Source organism: Monodelphis domestica, chromosome 4 (genome assembly GCF_027887165.1).
Source record: "Monodelphis domestica isolate mMonDom1 chromosome 4, mMonDom1.pri, whole genome shotgun sequence".
In the NCBI taxonomy this organism is placed as follows: domain Eukaryota; kingdom Metazoa; phylum Chordata; class Mammalia; order Didelphimorphia; family Didelphidae; genus Monodelphis; species Monodelphis domestica.
In genome coordinates, this window is record NC_077230.1 from 419,203,072 (window position 1) to 419,210,321 (window position 7,250).

Below are 7,250 nucleotides of genomic sequence, written 5' to 3' on the forward strand. Positions count from 1 at the left end.
CCTCGCGGGAGGGCCGTCGGAGAGGCGCTTGGCAGAAGGCAGGACAGACCCGGAGAGGGAGACGGCCGGGCCAGGACGCCCAGGAGGGCCGCCGCTGGCTGGTGCCAGAGCCGAGGGGCGGGAAGAAGCCGGGAAGGTGGGCAAGGGCCGCTGTGGTGCTCCCAGAGGCCCCTGCGGCTCCGGAGGGGAGATGGCGTTGGAGCCCCAGCTCGGAGGAAGAGAAGGAACGAGCACGAGAGGGGGGGGCCAAGCCCGTCCCTGGCATGGGAACAGCCAGCGCAGAGGACGAGAGCCCGGTTGCATCGAGAGCCATTGCGGCCCAGGGAGGGAGACGGGCCGGGGGGGCTTTAAGGGCTAAACAGAGGAGGGAAGCCCCTGGAGTCGGGGCGAGCCGGGGGTGGCCGTTCAGAGGAGCCCACCAGGGAGGAGGGGCCCGACACCACTTCGGAGGCTGGCGCAAGAGACAAGAGGGCTGGACTGGGGGGGCTGCTGTCATGGCCAGAAGAGCACGATTGGGCAAATATCTGGAAATGAGATCAGAAGATGCAAGGGGCGGAGAGTCCAGGCCAGAGCCAAGGAGCCAACACGGGAGACTGGGAGCTCACGGGAAGAAGGGAAGGGTGTGAGGAAAGGTGACAGCTCTGTTTCCCACATCCTGAGTTCAACGTGTCCTTGGGACGTCCAGTCTGACGGGCCAAAAGGCTGGACCGAACGGAGCTCAGGCAGAGACTGGGACTGGACAAGAGATCTCCAAGGCGTTGGGTAGAGATGATAAGTAGAGCCAGAGGGCTGCTGAGGCCACCGAAAGAGAGAAGAGAGATAGACTCGGGGAAACACCCCGTTTGGGAGAAAAGACTGAGAAGGAGTGTCAGATAGCTAGGAAGAGAAGTGAGGAGCAAGGGCGAGAGCGCGAGAGCCAGAGAAGAGGAGAGAAGAGAGAGGGGAAAGAGAGAGGAGAGAGAGAGAGAAATAAAGGAGAGAGGGAGGGAGAAGGAAGGAAGGAAGAGAGGAAGAGAGAGAGAAGGGAGAGAAAGAGATAGAAAGATAGAAAGGAGAGAGAGAGAGAGAGTCCAAATGGTGTCAAAGGCAGTAGAGAGGAGGTGGCCAAGAAGAGTGGGAACTAGAAAAGACCGTCCCCATTTCACAGGAATAAGGTCATTGGTAACTTACCTTTCAATCTTTTTTTTTTAATTTAAATTTAAAATAATTTTAAAAAATTAAAAAAAATTTCTCATGGTTACATGATTCCTGTCATCTCCCCCCCCTTTTCCTCTCCCCCCTCCCAGAGTTCACAAGCATTTATTTCCACTTTACCCTCCATCTAAGAATTAATAATTAATATTCCTAGGTAGAGAGAGATAAGGACTAGGCAATTGGGCTTATATGACTTGCTTAGGAACACACAACTAGGAAGTGTCTGACCGCCAAATTTGAACCCAGGACCTCCCATCGCTAGGCCTGGCTCTCAATCCACTGAGCCACCCAGCTGTCTTGTCCCTCCTTTTTGCTCACACTAGAACAATCGTGGACTAAGGCAATAGCCTTAGAATTAAACACTGCATCCCTCTCTCCTCTTCAATCCGACTTCTACAAAACTGCTAGACTGACATTCCCCTCCCCTCATTTTAAAGATGATCGTCTTTTTTTTCTTTCTTCAATTTATTTATTTTCCTAATTATATGTAATGACAATTTCAACCTATGTTTTCTGAAAATATAAGATCCAAACTGTCTCCCTCCCCATCTCCAAGTTGGTAAGCACTTTGATCTGAGCTATACGTGTATTATCACGCAAAATATACTTCCATATTGGTCATTGTTGTAAGAGAATATTCCTATAAAACCAACCCCCCTAAATCAAACCATAGATTAACTAATGCCGAAAAGCAGTATGCTTTGATCTGATCTGACTCCAAAGACAGTTTTTCGTCGATGGATTCTTTATCATAAGTCAGAGCTGCAGATGGCCGTTCCTAAAATATAGTTCTGGTCATGGCACTCTTTTCCTCAAGAAGTTCCTATAGCTCCCCATTGCCTGTAGAATAGACTATGAACTCCTTGGAATTAGGGTTAAACTTCTTCATGTTCTGGCCTTACCTTCTCTTATCAGGCTGATGACATATTCCTCATCACTACCCACTCCCTCCAATTGTTGTTATTCCTTGTACGTGCCCATTTTATCTCCTACCTTTGTGTAGGTTACCCCTTCCTGGAATATTCTCCTTCATATCTGGGCCTTATGTAATCCCTACTCACCTTTCTTTTTCTTTCTCTCTCTCTCTCTCTTTCTCTCTCTCTCTCTCTCTCTCTCTCTTTCTTTCTTTCTCTCTCTCTTCTCTCTCTCGCTCTCTCTTTCATTCTTTCTTTCTCTCTCTTTCTCCTTCTTCTTCTTCCTCCTCCTCCTCCTCCTCCTCCTCCTCCTCCTCCTCCTCCTCCTCCTCCTCCTCCTCCTCCTCCCCTCCTCCTCCTCCTCCTCCTCCTCCCTCCTCCTCCTCCTCCCCTCCTCCTCCTCCTCCCTCTCCTCCTCCTCCCTCCTCCTCCCTCCTCCTCCTCCTCCTCCTTCCTCTTCTTCTTTCTTCTTCTTCTTCTTCTTCTTCCTTCTTCTTCTTCTTCTTCTTTCTTCTTCATTCTTCTTCTTCTTCTTCTTCTTCTTTCTTCTTTCTTCTTCTTCTTCTTCTTTCTTCTTCTTCTTCTTCTTCTTCTTCTTCTTCTTCTTCTTCTTCTTCTTTCTTCTTCTTTCTTCTTCTTCTTCTTCTTCTTCTTCTTCTTCTTCTTCTTCTTCTTCTTCTTCTTCTTCTTCTTCTTCTTCTTCTTCTTCTTCTTCTTCTTCTTCTTCTTCTTCTTCTTCTTCTTCTTCTTCTTCTTCTTCTCTCTTTCTTCTTCATTCTTCTTCTTCTTCTTCTTCTTCTTCTTCTTCCTCTCCTCTTCCTTCCTCCTCCTCCTCTACTTTCTGCCTCAAATCAATACTGAGTATAGGCTCCAAGACAGAAGAGTGATAAGGGCTAGGCAATGGGGGTTAAGTGACTTGCCCCAGGGTGACAAAGCTAGGAAATATTTGAGGTCAGATTTGAACCTAGGACCCTCCCATCTCTAGCCTTGGCTCTCCATCCTGCTGCCCCCTTCAACTCAATATTATGTTGATTGTTGATCACTTGGATTGAAATCAAAGGGGACTGAGAGATCTGCACCTCTTTCTGCTTTCCTTGCTGTGACCATGAATTGCTCTGCCCCTGGAGGTCAGATGTGAAGGGGAGGGGGGCAGCCCTCTACCCTTCCATGCCCAGAACTCCTGTCCAGAAGTCCTGATCAGTGTTGTTGTAGTCCACTTGGATTTGCTGCCCACCTTGGACAGCTTCTCCCCTGCCAGCAGCCCCAGTGCAATCCAGTTCTGGGACCGTGATCAAGCCTAGTCTGTCGCTGGCTCCCTGCACAGGCCGTGCCATTCCGCGCCCCGAAGCGTCGCTCGCCGTTTCTCAACATTGGTAAGCCAGCTCTCCCCGGCTTCCACTCCCCGCTAGAGTGGAGCCGGCCTTTCCCTTGGGCACCCCAAGCGCGGGTGAGCATTTCCTAAGGGCTTCTTCATTCATTCACAGAGAGGAGGGAAGGTCCACTAGGACGTCTGAGCGCTCCATGTGTGCATAGCTTCCCGCCAGGCCTTTGCACCTGCATGCATTCTGCTTGGCAGGAAATGCCCCAAGCCTGACATGCAGCTGGGACACGTTTTGGGAGCGCCTAGCCATAAGCTGTGGCCTGTCATGAAAAGAATCATTTTCATTCATGACTACATGAACCTCCCTCTCGATGCTGCTCAGCGATTGATACGGCCAGGGAGTTGGGGTGGGGGCTCGCCCAGAGTCACTGCCCCGCAGGTGTAGAGGCGGGCCTTCTGGCTGGCTTCTGCCCGCTGGGCCTTGTTGACTCTAAAAGGACCCCCTGAGAATCCTTAGAGCTTTTCCTGGGGACGTCCGGATGGGCGCAGCGATCCGAGAGAGAACTGGACCCTTCGGGTCAGCCCCGGCCGTGTGAGCTGTCTTTGAGGGAGGGGAGGGATGAGTCCAAGACCTTATAAGCCATTTCACCCACATCACAACCCCAAAGCTGCTCCCCGCGGAGAAGTACTCAAAAGAAACGCACACACACCATTTTCTTAAGCCGAACCATTAGTGGTTTAAAGGAAGACCACTCAAAGTCCCTAACGATAAAAGAAAAGGCAAATCCAAACAATTCTGACAGCTAGAAAACTGGCAAAGGTCATGAAAGATGAGCAGAGTCCTTGTCGCAGGGGCTGGGGAGAGACGAGGCACCCCCATACCTTGGGTTGTGAAATTTTATTTAATTAATTAAGGATATTTTCCCATGGTTTCCAGATTCCTGTTTTTTCCCTTCCCTCCTCCCACCCATTCCCGTAGCTCATGAGCAATCCCATCGGGTTTTACATATGTCACCCCAATACACTGTTGATTCTGGAAAGCAACGTCGATTAATTATGTTATATTATAATATATTCCAGGCACAGTGAAAATGTCCACAGCCTTTGGACTACGAATGCAGACATCGCCTTGCTGGACACACATCCCAGGAAGGTCACGGGTCGACGATGCACCAAGATTTAGAAATACAAGAAATGCCCATCCTTTGGGGAAATGACTATCCAGGTTGTGCTACCCGGATGTGGTAGAAGATGACTGTCTGGGAAGAAGTGATGACTGTGAAGCACGCACAGAGCTATGGGATGATTTCTACGAACTGACACAGAGTGAAATAACAGAACTAAGTAAACGCATGTCTTACCAGATGTCTCCGGCCTCATAAAGGCAGAGAACAATAACATGGAAACTGGAGGGAGGACGATGGGCCTCCGCCCTTCTTCGCAGAGGTGATGGGAGCCATGCACCGCACCGCAGAACTTTCTGACTCTTGTGTAAGTCATTTTGCTAAGCTGATAGCTCTGGGGGAGAGAAGGAGGAGGAAGAGGAAGAGATCTACGGGGAAATGGAGATGATGTTAAAAGACGCTGCTAATTTCTTTAAGATGAGGGGAGGCGGATCAGATCACCTCTGCACTTCTTTCCAGCTTTAGGCTTTGAGCCAAGTGAGATAGACTTAGGGCGGAAGTATGGGGAAGAGAGGCAGGGCGCAGAGGGCCCAGTGCGGTACTTAGGCAGTCAGGAAGATGGGGCGTCAGATGCCCATGCTGACCCACGTTCTCTCTAGGGTTTTATGGCCTTGCTCTCTTCTGCCTGCCTGCTCCTCTTCAGTCTATTCTTCACACACAGTGGTGGCCAGCGTCCCGCAAAGCTCTGCTCCAGCCTCTCTCCTCTTCTCCCTCTAGCTTGCTTGGCCATCCCGTCTGCGTCCACGGATTTGATTCTCATCCATTGGCCACTTTCCTCCCGATCTCCAGTCTCGTTTCCCCAGTTCCCTCCTGGACATTTCAAACCAGAGTTTGGAGACATCTTCGATCGGACCCGTCCAAAGCGGAGCTCGGCCTCTTTCCCCCCAGGCCTTCCCTTCCTGATTTCATCTTTCTGGTCACCCGGGCTCACACGTGAGGAATATCCTCGACTTCTGTCCAGGGATGCTCCCTTCAGGACATCTCTCCAGGTGGCCCCTTCTGCCCTCTGACAAGGCGGGTGCTCGTCATGGCAAGTCTGGACGAGCCCATCGCTTAGGGTTGCTTTACCCTCCTCTAGCATCTCCCTTCTCCAGCTCTGCCCTCAGACAGGCCTTCCTCAAGCGCAGCCCTGCCCAGGCTGCCCTTCCACTCAGTGAGTTCCTTCTGGCGTCTTCCTCTCGTGCTCAGGGCCCAACACAAGATCCTTGGACGGCGAGACGGCGCAGTGGACTGTGCCAGGCCTGGGGAGGAAGGCCCGTCTTCCTGATTTCAGATATGGCCACAGACACTCACTAGTTGTAGGACGCCGGGCGTCCTAGCCCTGTTTGCCACACTTCTGTGCTGCAAAATGAGCTGGAGAAGGAAGTGGCCCACCACTGGCTTCCCAATCCATGCACACAGAGGGTGCTTTTAGTTCTTTTTATTATTTCAGTTGGGTTGGACTCTTTGGGACCCAGGTTGGGGTCTTTGCAGAGATTCTGGCAGTGGCGGGCCATTATCTCCTCCAGTTCATTTTACAGATAAGGAAACTGAGGCAAACAGGGTGATGTGGCTTACACATAGGCACGTAGTAAGTGTCTGAGGCTGGATCTGAACTCGGGAAGGTGAGTCTTCCTGCCTTTAGGCCTGGAACCCTCTCAGTACCACCTTACGAAGGTGGCTACGGACATTTATGAAGAGCCTCTGATCCATATGTATGTGCCTGGGAGCGGCAGGTACAGACTACATGCTACAAATGTATGGAATTGTCTTAGAGTACTGCTTCTCCAAAGTGTGACCCACAGAGCCCCGAGACTAAACATTTATTCTTTTTATTAATTTTTACCCCCCCCCCCCCACCTTCTGTTTTATAATCAATGCTGAGTATGAGTGGTAAGGACTAGGCAATTGGATGAAGTGACTGGCCTAGGGTCACACAGCTAGGAAGTGTCTGAGGTCACATTTGAACCCAGGACCTCCTGCCTCTAGGCCTGGCTCTCCATCCCATGAGCCACCTAGCTGAGCCCGCTCCCTGAGCCTTTTTTTAGAGTATCTGCAAGTTCAAAACTCTTTTCATAACAATGCTAAGATGTTATTTGCTTATTAAAATGCTGTGGCCTTTTCCAACTACATATGCATGTGAGGCCAGACTGAATGCAGAAGCAAATACGAGAATCCCGTCTTCTACTTAGCCAGACACTAAAGAAATTTGCAAAGAGGCCTGTTTTCTCACTCAATTTTTTAGACTTGTAAAATCCAGTTATTCTTCATATATTTTATTTATTTATTTTATTTTTCACATTCGTTTGTTTTAATATTTTGACTTATTGTTTTTAATGAACTAATAAACATCTAAAAATATATCTGTTTAAATTTTAATATGGTAAACATCAATATAAGTGATAGCACAGGGACGTATGGGACGTAACCTGCAAGCAAAAGCCCTTTGGGATCCTCACTGATATTTGTGGTAAAGATTTTATTTGATCAATTACATATAACAACAGATTTCCACCCAAGTTTTCTCCAATTACAGGATCCTAATGATCTCCGTCCCCCCCCCCCCCCCGCCTTCTCAGAGCTGGCCAACAATTTAATCCGGGTTCTGCATGTATTATCAGGCAAAACCTGTTTCCATGTTGTTCATTAGGGATCCTC

The 7,250-nt window shown here is 49.5% G+C and overlaps 1 long non-coding RNA gene across 1 annotated transcript in view; it reads left to right on the forward strand.

The window, feature by feature from the left end:
• LOC130453938 (uncharacterized) overlaps window positions 1-6,953 on the forward strand; it is a 19,486-nt gene extending 12,533 nt beyond the window's left edge. Inside the window, exon 2 of the long non-coding RNA XR_008911615.1 lies at window positions 4,510-6,953. This is a non-coding gene — a long non-coding RNA (uncharacterized LOC130453938). The remainder of the gene's footprint in view (window positions 1-4,509) is intronic.
• Window positions 6,954-7,250: the final 297 nt, after the last annotated feature.